The sequence below is a fragment of the Ranitomeya variabilis genome, chromosome 6, assembly GCF_051348905.1.
Source record: "Ranitomeya variabilis isolate aRanVar5 chromosome 6, aRanVar5.hap1, whole genome shotgun sequence".
Taxonomy (NCBI): Eukaryota; Metazoa; Chordata; class Amphibia; order Anura; family Dendrobatidae; genus Ranitomeya; species Ranitomeya variabilis.
The window spans coordinates 414,347,403-414,370,830 of record NC_135237.1 but is presented as its reverse complement, the minus strand read 5'-3'; the positions used below and the strand labels follow the sequence as shown (position 1 = coordinate 414,370,830).

The 23,428-nt window shown below is 38.9% G+C and overlaps 1 protein-coding gene across 3 annotated transcripts in view; it reads right to left on the bottom strand.

The window, feature by feature from the left end:
- Positions 1–22,052, bottom strand: part of DLGAP1 (DLG associated protein 1) — an 814,983-nt gene extending 792,931 nt beyond the window's left edge. For all 3 annotated transcript variants that reach the window (XM_077270299.1, XM_077270301.1, XM_077270302.1), the window contains exon 1: positions 21,783–22,052. The gene's annotated coding sequence lies outside the window, so the exon portion shown is untranslated. The remainder of the gene's footprint in view (positions 1–21,782) is intronic.
- Positions 22,053–23,428: the final 1,376 nt, after the last annotated feature.

Here is a 23,428-nt window from a genome sequence, read left to right as displayed (position 1 = left end):
CATCATCATCATAATGGTTCAACGCACGCAACGCAACGTTTATCCACCTAACGCCTGCACCTATTTCGCGCCATGACCAATATGTGAGAATCAAGCCACCTACTGCATCTGTCTTATCAGTGTTAAAAAATGTTTTCTTCCCATTTAAGGTGCTTTTAGAATTGACCAATAGATAGATAATATGACAATTGTTAAAAAACATGTTATATGTTTTACGGAACCAAATATCCAACATTTTGCTTAGAAGAATATATCTGGAATTAATACACCATTCCGTTGGTAGCCATAGCAACATGTTGTCTCAGAGAGAAAAAATAACAGCGCTATTTATATAAAATGCGTTTCCAATCAGGCTGTCACTTCTGGCATATCTTTCTGTGCAAAATGCAAAGTCACATAGGAGTCTTTATCGGTTTTTATAGAAAAAATGGTAAGTATGTAATTTCCGATAATAAGACTGAAACATGGGCTAACAATGTGTGGCACTATTGTGCGTGTGTGTAAAATGTGTCAAAAGTAGCACTGAAGAATCTAAATATGCAAATATAGACATTGTCAGGGGATTAAGATATTTAACTTATCTTACTGATGACAGATAGACATGATAAAAATGATCTGTCCAAACTGAGATTTATTGGAGTGATTTGCATTTTGAGAAGTCAACAGAGAAAAGAATTATAAATATTTTAGAATCTGAAAAGACAGATCTCTTAAAGGGAACCTGCCACATGAAAAAACACTATTAACCTGCATACAGTATATGGGATTAATCTGCAGGTTAATAGCATCCTTAAGCTGCCCGATCTCGGCACTTAGAGCCCCACTGCTGGGACAAAATGAACTTTACTTCACCCAGCTGAGTTCGGGTCTGAGTCACGGGTGTGGTTCTGGCACGGACCCACTCACCACTCTGTATATAGAGTGCGTCGGCTGTAACTGTGCCCTGGCACTGACTGACAGCAGCTGCTCAGCATTAAGGCCAGCAGTTAGTGCCAGGGGTGCGGTTGCAGACACAGCTCTCCATATACATAGCGGTGACTAAACTCGTGCCGGCGCCACTCCCGCTACTGAAACCCAAACGCTGCTGGGAGTAATAAAGTTAATTTCTTCCCAACAGCAGAGCGGTAAATGCTGAAATCGGGCAGCTTCAGAACTCTACTAACCTGCAGATTAAGGACTCATTCCCACTTGCGATTAAATCGAACGAATGCAATCCAATAAAAAATCGGAGCAGGAGCCATCAGGATAGAATAGATAGATTACATATAGTGTTGAGCATTCCGATACCGCAAGTATCGGGTATCGGCCGATATTTGCGGTATCGGAATTCCGATACCGAGATCCGATACTTTTGTGATATCGGGAATCGGTATCGGGATCGATATTAATGTGTAAAATAAAGAATAAAAATAAAAAATATTGATATACTCACCTCTCCGACGCAGCCTGGACCTTACCGATGTAACCAGCAGCTTCCGTTCCTAAGAATGAGCGCTTGAAAGACCTTAGATGACGTCGCGGCTTGTGATTGGTCGCGTGGCGGTCACGTGACCGCTCACGCGACCAATCACAAGCCGCGACGTCATCTAAGGTCTTTCAAGCGCTCATTCTTAGGAACGGAAGCTGCCGGTTACATCGGTAAGGTCCCGGCTGCGTTGGAGAGGTGAGTATATCAATATTTTTTATTTTTATTCTTTATTTTACACATTAATATGGATCCCAGGGCCTGAAGGAGAGTTTCCTCTCCTTCAGACCCTGGGAACCATACAGGATACCTTCCGATACTTGGTGTCCCATTGACTTGTATTGGTATCGGGTATCAGTATCGGCGATATCCGAAACTTTTCGTGTATCGGCCGATACTATCCGATACCGATACTTTCAAGTATCGGACGGTATCGCTCAACACTAATTACATACAGTAAATTCACATAGAATAGATAGATATATAGATTTCAGTGACAAATACAATTAGTACCGTGTGTGTGCAGCTTACTGTACATGTGTTTAATTGTTAAAAGATTACTTTTCTGAAACAAACGGTGTGGGGTTCCTGTGCAATTTTCTTAACCAGCAGAGGGAAAGCTGATGGTTGGGGGCATATGTTTATAGCCTGGGAAAGAAGTAATACCCATGGAGCTTCCCACACTATTAATATCAGCTCACAGCTGTATACTTAGCCTTTACGGGCTATTAAAATGGGGACCCCCCAAAAAATTACATAGGGTCCCCCTATAATTAATAACCAGCAAAGGCTATACAGACAGCTGCCAGCTGATATTAATAGCCTATGAAGGGGTCATGGATACCAGGCTAAAGACATCAGCTCTCAGCCATCCCAAAAAAGACACATCTATAAGATGTGCCAATTCTGGCACTTAGACTTGCTCTTCCCACTTGTCCTGTAGCGGTGGCAAGTGGGGTGATAGTTGGGGGGTTTATGTCACCTTTGTATTGTTAGTAGTGATGAGCGAATATACTCGTTACTCGAGATTTCTCAAGCATGCTCGGGGGTCCTCCGAGTATTTTTTACTGCTCGGAGATTTAGTTTTTCTTGCCGCAGCTGAATGATTTACATCTGTTAGCCAGCATAAGTACATGTGGGGGTTGCCTGGTTGCTAGGGAATCCCCACATGTACTTATGCTGGCTAACAGATGTAAATCATTTAGCTGCGGCAAGAAAAACTAAATCTCCGAGCACTAAAAAATACTCGGAGGACCCCCGAGCATGCTGGAGAAATCTCAAGCAACGAGTATATTCGCTCATCACTAATTGTTAGGTGACATCATGCCTCGAGGTTAGTAATGGAGAGGCATCAATAAGAGGCCTGCATTACTAACCCCATAGTCATATTGCATAAAAACACAGACACCCAGAATAAAGTCCTTTAGTTGCAAGAATGACACAGACTCCTTTAATAAATCTTAATTAAACCAAACTTACGACCTCGCCCATTCCACTGACGCCATTATCTTCTGCAAGAGAATTAAAATAAAAAAGGACAATATTCCTCACCTTTCTGCAGAGAAGATGATAACCCATTTATCCCACGATGGGTCTAGCTCTACTACCCAGGAATTCAGGCTTCACTCTTAGAGAGGTATTCACATTAGACACGTTAGGACATATCAGTTTTGAGACCACCTTGTCATTGGTTGATGGGCATGCATGAATTGGTCAAATTATCTGTCAAGCATCTCTTTTTTTCCTAGTATCCAGAAGCCGTATTGCTATTCATATTTCATTTAATTCACATTAACGTGCTTTAGCACTACAGTGTGCAACTTTTTTGTTTATTGTATATGGAGATAGCTGTTCCTATTTGGTACCTGCTCACATTAGCTTGGAAGCGCCAGTCAGTCTTTTTGTCATTGTATATTAGCTTTCTGACCAAGCACTCTGTCCTTCAGCATGTGGTGGATTTTAATTGCAGCAAGGTCCTACCTTCCCATAAAATCTGACTTGGAAGAGAGGTATTCACAATTACCTAGAAATTCAGACTTCAGTCTTAGAGAGGTATTCACATTAGACACATTAAGACCCATCAGTTTTGAGACCACCTTGTCGTTGGTTGATGGGCATGTGTCATGTCGGACGCTGTTCATACCAGGGCGTTCGACAGACAGCGGTATTTCCGCTTTTGTCCACTATGTGCTCAGTGGCGTCGGCTAGATTTTATCAAGCTGGTGCGGGGTTAATTTAGCTGGTGCTCGGATTGGAAGCTGGGCCACGCCCACTGCCTTTAAATAGTTCTTCTGAACATTGGGCATCGCCGATTATAGCTTCTGTCTAGTGCTTGGTTATCTCGGTCTGGAGTGGTGAGCTAGGAGTTGGAGTATCGTATCTGGTGGTGTATTTCCCTTTGTCTTATTTACTCCTTCCTATATTTGTATTTGTTTTGCCCTGTGCATTTATAGTGTATTCCTGAGTGACTGCGGTGTGGTGTATATTTTCCGTTATCCTTGTCTGTGCTTACTGTGGGTATTGATGTATGATCTCTTCACTGGGTGGTGGGTTGTGGTTTCAGCCTAGGGTTGAAACAGGAGACAGGGTGAGGGTGGAGGCCTAGACATGCACACCATCAGTGTAAACTCTAGGTAGAGGGTCAGTCAGGATTTCCCTAGTCTGAGGGAAATTGCAGGGGCCCGGGTTATTAGCTCTTGCCCACCTAGGCTTCCCGTGACAGCATGCATAAATAGGCCAAATTATGTGCTAAGAGTCTCATTTTTTCCTAGTATCCAGAACCTGTCTTGCTATTCATATTTCATATATTTCACATTGACATGCTTTAGCACTACAGAGTGCAACTTTTTTGGTTATTTTACATCTAAATAGAAAGCTGCATGGTTGCATGATGCGACCATACAGCCTTCCGTTCACAGGAAGACACTAAGCAGTGTGTGCTCAGTGTCTTCCTGTGAACTCCTATTACTTGTCAGAGGCACCACGAGCGTGAGAAAAATCTCCTTCTCATGGTGCCGTCAGAAAAGTCCTGGGAGTTTACAGCCAATGAACTCACTTCACCTTTCTGACATCTGCACGAGCGCTGTGAGAAAAACCCCACGGCACTCGTGCTGACGTCACATAGGTGAAGTGAGTTCATTGGCTGTGAACTCCCAGGACCTTTCTGATGGCACCACGACTGAAACTTTTTGTAATCTTTTGAAAAATCAGCAAAGCTCTTCACAGGGGCATCCACATTAGCGAATGAGTGAAAATAATGAGAGCAAAGGATACAAGTCTATTTGGTTTTGCCAGAAGTTAAGAAGCACCAGACTATTAAAAAAGTCATTGTGACTGTAAGCATTACTAACAGGATGTCGAAGGGAGACAACTCCCATTAAAGGGAATCTGTCACCGAGGTTTTGTAACTTCTAAGAGCAGCATTGTGTAGAGTCAGAGACCCTGATACCAGCGTCATGTCACCTACTGGGTTTTTATAAACTCAGCATTTTATCAGCAGGAAATTATCACTAGAAGATCAGTAAACCTATGGCCATGTAGTTCAACCATGCCACCACCACTAATTGGCAGCTTTCTGCCTATGCACAGTGTTTACAGAGAGCTGTTAATCAGTGGTAGGGGTATACAGAGAAATGATAGATCTGCAGCAGATAAAACAGTGATTTTATCAAAACTGTAGCAACAAGTAAAGCTAGTGAAAATTACTGGAATTAGGGTCTCTGCCCCTAGGTCATACTGTTCTCAGATGGGGTAGGAAAAAATCTGATAAATCTTGATAAAAAAATGTTTTTGCAGTGGCCATCTAGATATGGTCATACTGAATTCGTTATGACACACAGAGGACTTCTGAGTGGGGGATCCTCGGCTAAAATGCCCATATGACTTATCAGTGCATCTAACCATGGGTTGTCTATATGAGACAGCCAATATTTGATCTTTCTGAGACTGAAACTTGACTATCCCTGATATTTGGTGATTCCACTGGAAAGGATCAAGAAATACAGATCCAGATCCAGAATATAGGTAAAACCGGTACAATGTTCATTCTCCACACAAGAAATCTGGGAATAAATACATGTACTTTTTTTGTTATTGTCAAAATCTATGTGTAGATAGATAGTGTATCTATCTGCACAGTGTAGACTGTGTAGACTGCTATTAAGGACATTTTCAATATTCAATGATCTTCAGAGTGAAGGTTGCCAAACAACCTGCATCTGCTGATGGTGAATTCCCATCCATCTACTAACCATGGAAGTGATAGGAAGGATATCACCGGCTTCTCACATCAGAAGGGAAGACAAACAATTTGAATTCCCCTTTATTATGCAGAAATTGTGAACACACTAGAAAATACTGACATAAAGCACAATATATGACTGTCAATTCCATCTGGAAAGCTATGCTAACTCTATTTCACATCTATAAAAGGCATGTTTTAAACACACATCCGCATTACATGCCTATCTGCCTTGGTCACCACATAGTTTGTGGTGTCACTGCATGTAGGTTCTGTGCATTTCAGGATCAATTTATCTCTAAGGCCATGTTCACAGTATTTTGTCAGTATTTTACCTCAGTATTTGGTCAGTATTTTACCTCAGTATTTGTAAGCCAAAACCAGAAGTGGGTGATAAACACAGAAGTGGTTTTATAGAAGTGGTATTAGACTTTTCCTCTGATTGTTCCACTCCTGGCTTTGGCTTACAAATACTGAGGTAAAAAACTTTCCAAATACTCAACGTGTGAACGTGGCCTAAATGTAGCTGCACAATCACAACTCACATTAAGAATAAATAGGTTATCATAGATTTTTTTTAAGCTGTCCATACAGATGATATAAATCTTTGCCACATTCATTGACTTTGGCACAATCTATTGTGTATGGTTGGAAGTATAAAGATTCAGGTATGTGAATATGTGAGTTTTTAAGAAATAAACATGCAAACTCCAATTAAAGAAAGTGTTTTATAGGAAAAATACGCTTTGTTTGCGATCATATCACAATTGATTACATGAAATCGTTAAGACGATGTTCTGCAACCTGCATTCTGCCTAAAATCAGAAGCCACAACTCCAGCGTGGCCCGACAGACACTACAGACTTTTAGCAGAGTCCGTCAGGTCTCACCAAGAGGTTTGTGGTTGAGCCAGGAAAAAGTCACTACACGCTGAGACCCAGATGTGACCAGAGCTTATACCAGCAGTTCTGAGACAGGGGCATGGCTAGATCTGCGCTTCCTGTACCATGTGGAAGCGAGGCAGATTTTGCTTATCTAAATCAGGTTTGTACAGTAACCGCACGTATATTTTAATAAATCAATAATGCAAGATAAGAAACTTTATTTGCAATATATCATATTAGAGATCATTCGGTTTTTGTCACCTGCACTGAGCCTTCATTCTCAAAAACTGTTCAAATCTGTCTACAAATCTGTCTACAGTCAGAGATCAATTACATGTGGAAATGGGAGAATCTGGAGGAAGATAAAGGCTAAAAGACACAAAAAGATGCCGATAGGACATCTAGTACAGGAGGGGAAAAAATGCTCAAAATACTGTCATATAATGGCCAGAAACAGTTTTAACACAAAAAGAAATCAACATATATAACGAGCCCTCTCCCACATCAGCAGCAGAGAAAATAATATGCAATATGTTATTTCATTTTTGTTTTCACTTTTATTTGTACATTTTATAAAAATATATATACTTAGATGCAGCCAGTAGCGTCCGGAGCATGTGTTGCAATGCAGATATGTATCACACCATTATATTTTTCTATTAAACATGATGAATCAGTAGAATTCCGCCTACACACATGTAGCTGCTTTCTACCTTCAGGGAATAAACTAGAAAGTAATGTGTTCCTGCACATTACCACATAGGAAGGGAGATTTCTATAATTGCTCCTCTCTACTTTATGGGAGTAGAATAATGATTAGGTGCCTGGCTAAATACTCTGATTCTATATATCTTAGGGATTCCTTAGCTCTTATCAAGTAAACAAAATAAATGTTTAACCCCGTCATGACCTTGGGATTTTCCGTTTTTCCGTGTTCATTTTTCGCTCCCCTCCTTCCCAGAGCCATAACTTTTTTATTTTTCCGTCAATATGGCCATGTGAGGGCTTATTTTTTGCAAAACAAGTTGTACTTTTGAATGACATCATTGATTTTAGCATATCCTGTACTAGAAAACGGGAAAAAAATTCCAAGTGCGGTGAAATTGCAAAAAAAGTGCAATCCCACACTTGTTTTTTGTTTGGCTTTTTTGCTAGGTTCACTAAATGCTAAAACTGACCTGCCTTTATGATTCTCCAGGTCATTATGAGTTCATAGACACCTAACATGACTAGGTTATTTTTTATCTAAGTGGTGAAAAAAATTCCAAACTTTGCTAAAAAGACAAAAAAAATTGCGCCATTTTCCGATACCTGTAGCGTCTCCATTTTTCATGACCTGGGGTCGGTTGAGGGCTTATTTTTTGCGTGCCAAGCTGGCGTTTTTAATGGTTTCATTTCGGTGCAGATATGTTCTTTTGATCGCCCGTTATTGCATTTTAATGCAATGTCGTGGTGACCAAAACAACATAATTCTGGCGTTTCAAATTTTTTTCTCGCTACACTGTTTAGCGATCAGGTTAATGCTTTTTTTTATTGATAGATCGGGCGATTCTGAACGCGGCGATATCAAATATGTGTAGGTTTGATTTTTTAATTGATTTATTTTGAATGGGGCGAAAGGGGGGTGATTTAAACTTTTATATTTTTTTTATTTTTTTCACATTTTATTTTTACTTTTTTTTTTTACTTTTGCCATGCTTCAATAGCCTCCATGGGAGGCTAGAAGCAGGCACAACTCGATCGCCTCTGCTACATAGCAGCGATCATCAGATCGCTGCTATGCAGCAGAAATGCAGGTGTGCTATGAGCGCCAACCACAGGGTGGTGCTCACAGCTACCGGCGATCAGTAACCATAGATGTCTCAAGGACCTCTATAGTTACTATACAGAAGCATCGCTGACCCCGGATCATGTGACGGGAGCCAGCGATGCGCTCATTTCCGGCCGCCCGGCCGGAAGCGCCGGTTAAATGCCGCCGTCAGCTTTTGACAGCGGCTTTTAACTAGTTAATAGCGGTGGGTGAATCGCGATTTCTCCCGCCACTATTGCGGGCACATGTCAGCTGTTCAAAACAGCTGACATGTCCTGGCTTTGATGCGGGCTCACCGCCGGAGCCCGCATCAAAGAGGGGGATCTGACCTCAGACGTACTATCCCGTCCAAGGTCAGAAAGGGGTTAAGGAATAAGTGAGAAAGCTACAAGCAACCTTAGACAATAGGCAACAAAACACGCAATAAAAACATTAGGGTAGATCTATCAAACTCATTATGTCAGAATTCTAGTGTAAATTGGATAAAACAAACAGTCTATCATGACTTGTATGTATTGTGTGGTATAAAAACTTTCTGCTGTTTGTCCGACAAAGGAGCATGACATCTCTGAAAAAGGGAAAGTCTTGGTGGAAAGGGGGCATTGTGTAATGTATGTGACAAAAAAACAACTAATAGGCGATGTAAACTTAGACTAGATAGCCTCAAAGTACACCAGCTTTACCAAACATGAACTGTTTTGATAAATCTGCTGGATTTTAAGAGTCAAAACCTAAGATAGAAAGGAAATGAACATACAGTGATGAGCAAAAGGGTAACAATTTTTTGAGCTTATGACTTTCATGCTCCATATCTTATCATCCCCTACTGCTATGAACATAAAACTGCCATCATTTTTTAGACAATCATTTTGACTATCTCATACATAAATTTTACTTGCAACTATTTTGCATATTATTAGTTATGCAGATTTTTGTCGTGTCATTGCATTGTTACTGCTTTGCTCCAAAAAAAAAATCTAAATTTTGTTAGTATTTTGTAAATATACCTTTGGCTATTTTTGTAAATACACCATGCTATGCATTCTCTCGATCAGATTCAAGCACGTTCCCAAAGCTGATGCATACTGGTTGACTCACTTGGGTATGTATGCAGCTTTTTCTTTTATTCTACCCTCAAGTGTTTGATTGGGATGAGATCTGGAGCACCTCTACTTCATTGTGATTGAACCATTTCTCCGCCAATCTCGACATATGCTTCAGGTCGTTGTCTTTCTGAAAAACTATGTTGTCCTTTTTATACCCATAGTACTGTACAAAGTAACTCGTCTTGTTGGATACTCACATGTAGCTCAGCATTGATACCACTATCAATCCTGGTCAAGTGTCCAACTCCTTTGGCTGTGAAACAGTTTTATCATTTCTCAATCCGTTAGCCCCTTTTGCCTTGTTTTTTCCAGACCCATTTGCACACATCAGAGCCTAGTTTATTGACTTTTGTTGCAATGCTCTAAATCACCTGTTTCCATTCTTTTACTGTCCTCTTTTCGTACTTTTTTGCAAACTCGAGCTGACACTTCTTATGATGATATTCAAGTCAAGGCTTCTTCACCTATTTTGGGCCACCATTCCAGCCTTGTGTAAAGTGCATCATACGTTGCTTGCATGGATGTCTGTGATCTCACAATCATGAAGCATACTGCCGTGCTTGTCTTGACAGAACTAATAGACCTTGTTATGAGCTGACATGTTGATACTGATATTTTGCCTGGACGTCCACCTGTTGGCTTTTGAATGGATGAACGGACTTCATTTTGTAGTATTCTTCCATCTGTCATGCCACTCCCATGATGAAGTTTGGCAATTTTCTTGGTCGACAGACCGCTGTTGATGAACTGGATGATGTTGTTTGTCTTGTTTTAAAAAATCATCTTCATGGCTGCTTCTCAATTGAAACCAGTGACCTTTTGCTTGGGAATCAACATAATAACACACTGAGCTATTAGGGAATTTGAGAACAGGTTGTAATTTGTATAGTACAGGAAGAACTTGACAAGAATCTGCATAACTAAACATATACAAAATACTTGCAAATGTATGTATGAGATAGCCAAGATGATTGCCTACAAAATGATCGTAACATAGTAACATAGTCAGATAGTATTTAAGGTTGAAGGAAGACTTTAAGTCCATCTAGATCAACCCATAGCCTGACATGTTGATCCAGAGGAAGGCAAAAAAAATGTGGCAAATACTAAGCTCCACTGTCATGCTGCTGCAGTGCAGTAGAGCGCAACCTCCACTAGGGGGAGCTTGAGAGGGAAGTGAGACTGCACACACAGAGCAGCAGAACAGACGCCACCAAGTGGCGAGAGAGTGGTCAGACAAGCCGAGTCAAATCACAAGATAGAACGACAGTACAAAAGGATTAGACAGAATGGATAGTCAGGATGTAGCAAGAGATCAGTAGACCAGAACGGGCAATATACGGTACAATAGGGACAAACAGTAACGGAGTCAATAGCCAAGCCAGGAGGTCAGAACCAGAGAATCAAGCAGATAAACAGAGAAACGATGGGAAAAGGGCAGATAGTGGGAGTAAACAGCCACGGGACAAGTCAGGGATCACAGCAGGACAAATCAAGAGTTACCAGAGTCAGGTTCACACGCCGAAGAAAGAACTATAGCTGACACCACCAGTAGAATACCTGGGAGCTAAATAGCAAACCTGAGCCCAGAATGAGGCAAAGCAAAGTTAACCCTTGACATGATCCGCCCGGAAAAAGAGTAGACAGGACTAAACTCTGGAATGGATCATGACATCCACATTGGGGGAAAAAATTCCTTCCCGACTCCACATATGACAATCAGACTAGTTCCCTGGATCAATGTCCTAATAAGGAATCTAGTGTATATAACCTGTAACATTATACTTTTCAATAAAGGCATCCAGGCCCTTCTTAAATTTTAGTAATGAATCACTCATTACAACATCATACGGCAGAGAGTTCCATAGTCTCACTGCTCTTACAGTAAAGAATCCACATCTGTTATTATGAGTAAACCTTCTTTCCTCCAGATGTAGAAAATGCCCCCTTGTCCCCGTCTCAGGTCTGGGAGTAAAAAAGATCATTAGAAAGGTCTTTGTACTGTCCCCTCATGTATTTAGACATTGTAATAAGATCACCCCTTAACTTTCATTTTTCCAAACTAACCCCAAGTGTAATAACCTATCTTGGTATTGCAGACTCCCCAGTCCACTAATAACGTAGGTCGCTCTTCTCTGCACCCGCTCTAGTTCAGCTATGTCTTTCTTATACACCAGAGACCAGAACTGTACACAGTATTCAAAGTGTGGTCGCACAAGTGACTTGTACAGAGGTAAAATTATGTTCTCCTCATGAGCATCTATGCCTCTTTTAATTCATTCCATTATTTTATTTGCTTTTGCAGCAGCTGCCTGACACGGGCCACTAAATGTGAGTTTGTCATCCACCCATACACCCAGGTCTTTTTCAGTGACAGTTTTGCCCAGTATTTTACAATTAAGCACATAATTATACATATTATTTCTTCTGCCCAAGTGCATGACCTTACATTTATCCCCATTAAAGCTCATTTGCCATTTATCTGCCCAAGCTTCTAGTTTACATAAATCATCCTGTAGTATAAAATTGTCCTCCTCTGTATTGATTACCCTGCAGAGTTTAGTGTCATCTGCAAATATTGAAATTCTACTCTGAATGCCCCCTACAAGGTCATTAATAAATATATTAAAAAGAAGCGGGCCCAACACTGACCCCTGCGACCCAGTCAGAGTGTGCTCCATTAATAACCACTCTTTGTTTCCTATCCCTGAGCCAACTCTCAACACACCCTCACATATTTTCCACTATCCCCATTGTTCTCATTTTATCTATCAACCTTTTGTGTGGCTCCGTATCAAAAACTTTTGAAAAGTCCATATACACTACGTCCACTGGGTTCCCTTGGTCCTGTCCGGAAATTACCTCTTCATAGAAACTGATCAGATTAGTCTGACAGGACTGGTCCCTAGTAAACCCATGCTGATATTGGGTCATGAGGTTATTCCTCTTCAGATACTCCAGCATAGTATCTCTTAGAATACTCTCCAGGATTTTACCCACAGTAGAGGTTAAGCTTACTGGCCTATAATTTCCAAGATCAGTTTTTGTCCCCTTTTTGAATACTGGCACGACATTTGCTATACTCCATAATAACAGGGTCTGTACCACAGAACTGGAGTCTTTAAAGATTAAAAATAATGGTCTATCAATGACTGTACTTAATTCCTGCAGTACTCGGCGGTGTATCCCTTCTGGGCCCGGAGATTTTTCAATTTTAGTGATTTTTAGACGCCGCTGTTGAAAAAAGTCATTTAGCATATTGGCTTTTTCCTCATCCTCATCCACCATTTCACCCAGACTATTTTTAAGGGGGCCAACACTATCATTTTTTAGTTTCTTACTATTTATGTAGTTAAAGAATATTTTGGGATTATTTTTACTCTCTCTGGCAATGAGTCTCCCTGTCTCAATCTTTGCTGTCTTGATTTGCTTTTTACAGAATTTATTTAATTTTCTGTATTTATTTAATGCCTCCTCACTACCTACTTCCTTTAATTCTCTAAATGCTTTCTTTTAGTCACTTATTGCGCCCCTTACAGCTCTATTTAGCCATATTGGTTTCCTCCTATTTCTAGTATATTTATTTCCATACGGTATATACTGTGCACAGGTCTTATCCAGGATGCTAATAAATGTCTCCCATTTTCTTTGTGTACTTTTATGTCTCAGGATATCATCCCAGTTTATTGCACTAAGATAATCTCATAGTTTTTCATTAGAACCTGTAGTGGATGGCGAGATATGGAGCCTGTAAGTCAAAAGTTCCAGAACATTGTTACCCTTTTGCTTGTCAATGTATACCCTGCTGTAAATAAAAAAGTAAAAGCAATTTTAAGATTTTAAGAATGTCTAACCTAAGTTTGTGTCTATAAAACACAGTATTTCTTAATATGCCCAGAATGACAATAGTGGAATCTGGTTGCATCTATTGGGTTTGCTCTATACATCTCCAAAGTGCAACTAAATCATATTTTTTTATCAGCCTGTTTAGATAAGCTCTAATCTAGAAAACCCCTACAGAGGAAGATATCTTTATCTGAAAACCAGTTTAACACTTAATATTAGTAAATAATTTACAAAATGCACAGTTGAAAACCCCCATTAAAGTTGGTTAGAAAGCTAATAGTAAAACACAACGTCCTGGAATTGTATATATTCCAGAACACTGAGATATTTATTTTTTAAGACGCACAATACTGTAAAAATAGAATATATTATACAATCCGGTGTTTACATAGATGCCACAATCCCAACAAAGAAACCCCTAATTACTGATTATGGTGCTATATTAACGTTTTGAACAGACTGCGTTTAATATAATATCACAGCACCTGACCGCAAGTCCTAGAAGAACAACAAATATAATATCTATGTATTTACCATCCATCTTCACACTGACAGCCACAATGTGATTGATTTTCTAACTAAACAGCCTACATGAGGAACCTATACAAGTTACTAGAGGTGTTCCGGTTAGGAGACCATCCAACCACTAACCTAACAGTCTTACTGTGCCTTTAGGAGAATCTGTCATTTACTATCATTCATTAGATGACTGTATGTGTGTAGTAGATTTATCTGCTAAAGCGTTTGGGGGTCTTTCACTATCTTTTTACATGTATTCTGAAACTGTCCTTTTTTCAAGCCATGATTGCTAAGTGTAAAATTACTACTCTCCCCAACACACTCAGTCAACCAGAAGTCCACCCATACAGTCTCTTCACTGAATCAAACCAACGCTTCATCCACATCTCCTGCTTTCCCCCTGCCTACGCCTTATTAAGCCTCATTCCCACTAAAACATATGGAGTATGTGGGTCATTTTATGAACCGAGGCAATACTTCTTGAGAAGAATACTCCCTGTATTACGGCTTGTATGACCATGTGCCATCATACTTTTACTCATGCAATCCACAAGAAAAGCTTCTGAACGATGATACAACAGAGGCCCATGGAAAACTATTGGCACTGTATTCACTATCCATAAAATGTGGAATACATGTACAGCAGTGACCATGAGGCCTTGTTCTCAACTTTTTAGGGGGGCTGCATAGGATCTGAGGCATTTACAAAGAGCCTACATACAGGGTTAAAAAAATATAGACTCATGGACATTGAGGCAGATGTTACTTTTCCCCAATAATATCATTACAAAGGTTTCTTGCATTCACATTTACTTCTGTACTGTACTGATTTTATAAAAGGAAAACTATATGATCATACTTCATTTACAATATCCATTTACAGAAATGTTCTCTTTTATTGTCAGCTCTTCCTTTAAAACCAGGAAAGCCAAGGTTATGAAGTTACATTGTTCTGTAACACACTGCAGCTCTATGCTGTAATTTCCCAGTTTCTGTACATGAGGGACAATTTATGTACTCGTCGGTAACACCGAAAAGATCTGCCTACAATTTAAGATGACATTTTCGGTCTTACCTTAGGCAGACAAGTGGGGCCTTGGGGACTGTACAACTCTGGAAAACTTAGTATGACAAGGATATAGAGATGCTTATTCCTGTTTCTTAGTGTTATTTTATTTGGCCTTTTCTTTAAGGTGATGCAACTATGAAATATCCTCTATTAAACCATAGATTACATTTGAAATTATACAAACAAGCAAAAGACGAAACGATGAGAATATGAGGGTCTGCATTAAATCAGTAGGGATTTGTAAGTTATACAGTGCAGAATTAAATTCCTACATTGGAGCCAATAACATAGGTAGCTCTATTCTTACAATTGGGCATTAGTGAGTTTAAAAAAATATATATTTTTGGTATAATTTCTCTTGCCTTCTTTCACACCTATAAAACTATATATAGAAGAGAACCTGTTTGTCCACTGAGCACCATGATTAAAGTCAGTAGCAGAAATTGCATTGAATCATTTAGTATTGGCATTGGGAATGACATTGGTAAAAAGCAGTTACATATCAACTAGTCTTTAGCAAGCAATTCATTACAGACACATTAACATCACAGATCTGATGGACGGGCATGTCCCTGCATATTATACTGGCAGTACTAAAGCAATTCTGAACATAAAACTCCCTCTGGTCCCTCCGTGAGTCTCTGTGCACCAAGCACTGTATAGCTGTATGATGGATGATATATTATCTTGCCTTTTCCCTGCACACTTCTTACACACATGCGCTACAAATTATCAGATCATTAGAATTATGAAAGCTGTGAAAACGTACTGTAAATACTAAAAGACTGGTCTATCCAACCTAGTATAACACATTACGCTCCCTTTACATTTCAGAGGAAACGTGGCAAATGTGTAAAAAATGCGGAATAATAATGTGGCAAAAAACATCAAAAATAGAAATAAATGGTTTGCACAATTTTTATTATGCATCTTTGACACTTTTTTACTGACCGTCCGCAACATTTGCCTAAAGAATAATGAATGGGCTAAAATGAGGTTAGCTAGCAGGGCACTTAACATATCTAGTGAGTACCACATTTATAATTATGCACGTCACTCATGGAACTTTGGCACAAATTGTACCATTTTTGCCAACTCCTAAATCTATGCATTCTTTAACACTATTTCTGCTGTTAGGTTTAATTTAATAGTTTGAGCAAATTACTGAAACAAAAAAAACTAATACAAATAGAAGCCATTGAATACAACTAAGCATTCACATTTTTTGCCTATTTTGGGAGATTTCTTTTGAACACATCAGTTTCCTTTATTGTTCCAATGAATTGGCTTTGGAGAATGTGCATACGCAAGATACGGAAATTAGGTTTTATAAGGGATATGTTAGCATGTAATCTGAGGACACCATAATGTAGCAGCTGAAACACAGATGTCAGAGATGTGTCACTTATTAGACTGTGTGCTGTTGTTTCCATACAATGAAGGGTTTATGATGAGAAGATTATCACTGCCTGGACTACAGCAGCATGTGAGCTCTGGTCCTAATCCACCTCCTCCTCTGATTAGCAGCTCACTGTTAATAGACAATGTACATAGAAAGCTGTGATGTGGACAGAGTTAGCCTTTTGAGCCACATCAAAAAACTCTGATTGTGTCACAAAGGCTGCACCCACTAAACTAAGTGATACATCGCTGGAATCAGGGTCTGTTTTGCTACATTATGCTGCTCTCAGATGATTTAACAAAAACCTGCTGACAGATTCCCCTTAAGCACATACTGGAGCCAGATGACAATTCATTCTCTCAAAATGGCTCTTGAACATGTTGACATGTTAATATCATATAAAAACTATTTTATATTAATTCAGTTTAACACAGGTTAAGTATAAAATGATCTCTACTATTTATTTACCAATGTAATTTGTACATTAGAAAATGTAGAACACAAATAACTTAAGGAAAAGAGTTTTTTATCATTTCAACTAAATTTTAGGGTTTCTAATAGTTTTCTTACAGTAATATATATAAATACAAGATACACCGTGCATGCATGTGTTGTTCAATGTGGCCACACATTTCCAGAATATAGACAATGGAAATAGCCTAATTCAAATCATTATTAAACTTTACAAATAAAATTCACTATCTGCACCAGTCATCTCTAGATACAATTTCCCTATGACCTGCAATGTGTGACCTTGGGTCAGTGTCCTATCATCAGCACAACTGAAAAGAGAAAAAGCTAAAAGCTCAAATGACGAAAAAACTAGAAGCTTCCTAACAAAACGTGAAAAAGAAATTTCAAGTGAGAGCAAGCTGTTAAGAGGATCATGACATTGACAGTGATGGGTTGATACATACAAGATGATAGATAGATAGATAGATAGATAGAAAGATAGGTAGATATTGCAAAAAAATGGGTCAGCACAATACCAATTTGCGGGTGCTAAGGCCTCCTCAGCAATACATCCAATACTTGCCTCAATCCAGACAAAAGATAAAATGAAGGCAGCACTCCATAGACTTTAAAGTGAAAAAAAGTGGATTTATTCAGATCCCATGTGCTGCCTTCCTTTTTTCTTATGTCCAGATAGATAGATTCAGGTACATCTCACAAAATTAGAATATAAAAAAAAATATTTATTTCCGTTTTTCAATAAAAAAATGAATTACAAAGGGTGATCTATTTCAAGTGTTTATTTCTGTTAATGTTGATGATTATGGCTTGCAGCCAATGAAAACCCGTAAGTCATTATCTCAGTAAATTAGAATTAACAAAACACACCTGCAAAGGCTTCCTAAGCATTTAAAAGGTCCCTTAGTCTGTTTCAGTAGGAGCCACAATCACGGGGAAGACTGCTGACTTGACAGATGTCCAGAAGGCAATCATTAACACACTCCATAAGGAAAGTAAATTTTGCATTTCATTTGGAAATCAAGGTCCCAGTGTCTGGAGAAAGAGTGAAGATGCCACAATCCACGCTGCTTGAGGTCTAGTGTGAAGTTTCCACAATCAGTGATGGTTTGGGGAGCCATGTCATCTGCTGGTGTTGGTCCACTGTGTTTTATCAAGACCAAAGTCAGCGCAGCCATCTACCAGGACATTTTAGAGCACTTCATGCTTCTCTCTGCCGACAATCTTTTTGGAGAAGGAAATTTCATTCTCCAGCAGTACTTGACACCTGTCCACACTGCCAAAAGTACCAATACCTGGTTTAAAAACAACAGTATCATTGTGCTTGATTTGCCAGCAAACTCGCCTGAACTTAACCCCATAGAGAATCTATGGGGTATTATCAAGAGGAAAGTGTGAGACACCAGACCCAACAATGCAGACAAACTGAAGGCTGCTATCAAAGCAACCTGGACTTCCATAACACCTCAGCAGTGCCACAGGCTGATCGCGTCCATGCCACATTGATATAGTAATTGATGCAAAAGGAGCCCAGACCATGTATTGAGTGCATTTGCTGAATTTAAATTTCAGTAGGCCAACAGTTCAGATTTTAAAATCATTTTTCAAGCTGGTGTTATAAAGTATTCTAATTTGCTTGCTAAGATAATGACTTTTGGGTTTTCATTGGTTGTAAGCTATAATCATCAACATTAACAGAAATAAACACTTGCAATAGATCACTCTGTTTGTAATGACTCTATATAATATATAAGATTCACTTTTTGTATTGAGGAACGGAAATATATTTTTTGATGATATTCTAGTTTTTTGAGATGCACCTGTAGATAGATAGCTAGATAGCTCGATGGATAGATAGATAGATAGATAGATAGATGTGGGATAGATAGATAGATAGATAGATAGATATGGGATGGATAGATGGATAGATAGATAGATAGATAGATAGATAGATAGATAGATAGATAGATAGATTTGGGATAGATAGATAGATAGATAGATAGATAGATAGATAGATAGATGTGGGATAGATAGACAGACAGATAGATAGATGTGGGATAGATAGATAGATAGATAGATAGATAGATAGATAGATAGATAGATAGATAGATATGGGATGGATAGATAGATAGATAGATAGATAGATAGATAGATAGATATGGGATGGATAGATAGATAGATAGATAGATAGATATGGGATGGATAGATAGATAGATAGATAGATAGATAGATAGATTTGGGATAGATAGATAGATAGATAGATAGATAGATAGATAGATAGATGTGGGATAGATAGACAGACAGATAGATAGATAGATGTGGGATAGATAGATAGATAGATAGATAGATAGATAGATAGATAGACAGATAGATAGACAGATAGATAGATGAGGGATAGATAGACAGACAGATAGATAGCTAGATGTGGGATAGATAGATAGACAGATAGATAGATAGATAGATAGATAGATAGATAGATAGATAGATAGATATGGGATGGATAGATAGATAGATAGATAGATAGATAGATAGATATGGGATGGATAGATAGATAGATAGATAGATAGATAGATAGATAGATAGATAGATAGATAGATATGGGATGGATAGATAGATAGATAGATAGATGTGGGATAGATAGATCGATAGATAGATAGATAGATAGATAGATAGATAGATAGATAGAGTAGGTAGATAGGACACACAGTATCACAGACATAAGCTGGTTAGAATGCTGACATTCTTAACAATGTGTGCATCATTGTCTCAGTGAGCTTGCACATGATATCTCAGTGTCTGGGATGATAGAGGAGGGTCCAGTGTTAGGTGTTTTGACCTGACATGAGATATTAAAAAAGATCCCTCATCAGTAATTAAATCTTTCAGAACTGGCCGACAAACTCCAGACGGCTGCTGGCTACTTCTAATAACCTCTGCTTCAGTTGCTGAGATCTCCACCAGGGATCTCCAGTGCCACACTCTGTTTAGAGCTGGTATCTGCTCAAAGTCAACTTCCTAAAGCCTCCTAATAATTGTCCAGCATTGTGGTTGTAGTTGCGTTACATGTTTGTGAAATACTGCAAGAAAATATATTTCGTATTTATGACAATGAATGTGTGATCCTCTCATTGAGGGCTCCAAATGCAATGACCAGGCTGTGGCTTCCAGTTATAAAATGGTGGGAGAAAATCTTTAACTTGTGAGTTGTGGCTCCATAGACATAAATTGGTACAGATTCTGTGTATGCATGATGTTAGGCAGCATATACAGTATAAAGATAGATACACTGATAGATATTCGTACACAGCACATACATCACAACAACAGCAAATACATTAATTTCTAAGCAAATATCTGTTTGTAGAACACATATGATCCTAAGGCACAACAGCTAGTACTGAACAGTTAAGATGATTGAGATACTTATAGGACCAGCAACTTTCATGGCATGCTTGACATTACCGCTACAGATGTGTTTCCTCCTTATTTATAGGAATACAATCTCTTTGGGTCAATTGCTTAATGCTTGACATTATACAATTTGTGCCACAGGACAAAAATCCTACAGAGTAATGATGCCTTCAGCATGGTAACCCAACGTCACAAGTTCTGTGATAATTGCACTGTGGAGCGTGTTTAGAATTATTTACTCCTCTCCTGCAGTAAAATTAAAATGCTTCATTGCCTGTGACAAATACTTCTTATCGGAATAACATGGTGGCGGCTATGGCCATGTAATTCATACACAAAAAGACACAAGCTGCAAATAAGGTTCTGTAACAAATGATGTGGCTTTTGTACTGCAGAGCACATATCATCAGTGCCAAGCAACTATTCTTGTTATAGGTTGGTGGACAACAGTTATTATCAGTCTATCCATCTAATACATATATACGTATATATATATATGTGTTTATATATGTATTTATATATGTATATGTATAAAAATGTGTATGTGCATATGTATGTATGTGTATATATACATACTGTATATGTGTGTGTATCTATATATATGTATACATATACTGTACATATATATACACACACACACACATCGGTTTATAATGTGCATATAAATATAGATAGACACATACATATATATGTGTATAATATGCGTATATATATTTGTACACACACATATAATCATATACAGTATGTATATATATATATACATATACCCACATATGCACACATATATATATATATAGTCTACATACACATAAAATGTGCAAAATGTGTATATACATAAAAGTGTTGTGTGTAATATGTGTATATACATAGATATGTATATACACACATATTATTCTACATGCATATATACATATATACACAAACATATACTGTACATACACACACAGATGTATAAAATGTGTATATACATATATGTGTGTGTAATGTGTATATACATATATGTGTGCAATATAATTATACATACATATACATACACACATGTACATATATACACACACACATTTATAGATATATATATATATATATATATATACAGATGCACACACATACACATATATGTGTGTATATATATAACATGTGTATATACATATATGCGTGCGTGTGCATGTGTAATATGTATGTGTGTGTGTGTGTGTATATATATATATATATATATATATATATATATATATATATATATATATACTGCACACATACATGCTGGCCCTGCTGTGCTTACAATACAAGGCATTATTAACAGGAGTAGTGGCAGCAGTTAGAGCAATCCAGTGCAGCCTGTTAGTCACATACATATATATATGTGTCCTTTATATACTACAGCAATTATTGTTGTCTGAGTGCATGCAGTGTTCGCAGAGCTGGGCTACATTGTGCATGATCTGTGAGGCAGCAGTGTGGACAGCGACAGGTGCTGAAATCTTTGCCTGCCTTGTAAGCAGAGCTGCTGGGACACATCTACAGCCCCCGGCTGTACACTGGGACATAACACCAGGGCTTACCTGCCGGACACAGCCTGGGCGCCAATGGAAAGCAGCAGTGGAGCTAATGCCTGGCTAATCCTGCGTGGAATGAGTGGGGCTGAGCAGGGTGGGATGGACGCAGCTTCCTCTGTTACTGGCCTCCGCTGCTGTGATTGCAGAGCAATGTATCAGGGTTGTATGGAGAAGTCTGTGCAGTAGTCCAGTGAATGCTGGAGGAGGAGCAGCAGCAGCTGCAGCTCCCTGGGAGAGGGCGACGCTAATGTGGCTTCCTATTTGTTTCCCACTGGCAGCCTCAACCAATTCCCATGCAATTGAGCCTGCAAATCAGAGCCTCATTGGGTGCTGCAGCCTTGCAAAGCCTGACATTAAAGCTAAGCCTGACACTCTATCATGTGCTTTATAATGAGACAGCAAATCATGGAACAATGCTGGCAGTGAGGACTGACTGTATGAGGAGGCGATGATGGGCCACGTGTGGGAGAGCACTAGAGAATGGCTGATTACAGATACTTATCTGCATGCCCCTACACTCCTGTGCAGACAGGTTGCAGTAAGGCTGGTTCTATATCATTCACTTATATTGTTTTGTGATTTGCAACAAATATGCAATGTGTGACTGTAGAGTAAAGGGTGTGAACTCATCACATTTCTATACACTGTTGCAACTTATCAAAGACAGATCAATAGATCTAATTATATTTACAATACATCTGGAGTGCTGGAGAGCAACGACTTTTGAAAGTCAAATTATTTCATACTTCCATGCTAATTAATTTCATAACAGCCTCTATCCACTGCTAGGGGGAGATTAGATTTACACATTTACCTATTGTGTCCAGTAGACTCATAAGCTACCTCTAGAGGTAATTGTGGAATTAGATAGTAAATACAGTGGGTACAGAAAGTATTCATATCCCTTTAAAATTTTGACTCTCTGCACCCCATCTTAACTGAAATTTGCAGAAATTTCTACATTTCTATTTATTTTTATTTAAAAAAAAACTGAAATATCACATGGTCATAAGTACTAAGACCCTTTGCTCAGTATTGAGTAGAAGCACCCTTTTGAGCTAGTACAGCCATGAGTCTTCTTGGGAATGATGCAACAAGTTTTTTACACCTGGATTTGGGGATCCCCTGCCATTCTTCCTTGCAGATCCTCTCCAGTTCCGTCAGGTTGGATGGTGAATGTTGATGGACAGCCATTTTCAGGTCTCTCCAGAGATGTTCAATTGGGTTTAGGCCAGGGCTCTGGCTGGGTCAGTCAAGAATGGTCACAGAGTTGTTCTGAAGCCACTCCTTTGTTATTTTAGCTGTGTGCTTAGGGTCATTGTCTTGTTGGAAGGTGAACCTTTGGCCAAGTCTGAGGTCCAGAGCACTCTGGAAGAGGTTTTCTTCCAGGATATCTCTGTACTTGGCCGCATTCATATTTCCTTCAATGACAACTAGTCGTCCTGTCCCTGCAGCTGAAAAACACTCCCATAGCATGATGCTGCTACTACCATGTTTCACTGTTGGGATTGCATTGGGCAGGTGATGAGCAGTGCCTGGTTTTCTCCACACATACCACTTAGAATTATCACCAAAAAGGTCTATCTTTGTCTCATCAAACCAGAGAATCTTATTTCTCATAGTCTGGGAGTCCTTCATGTGTTTTTTTTAGC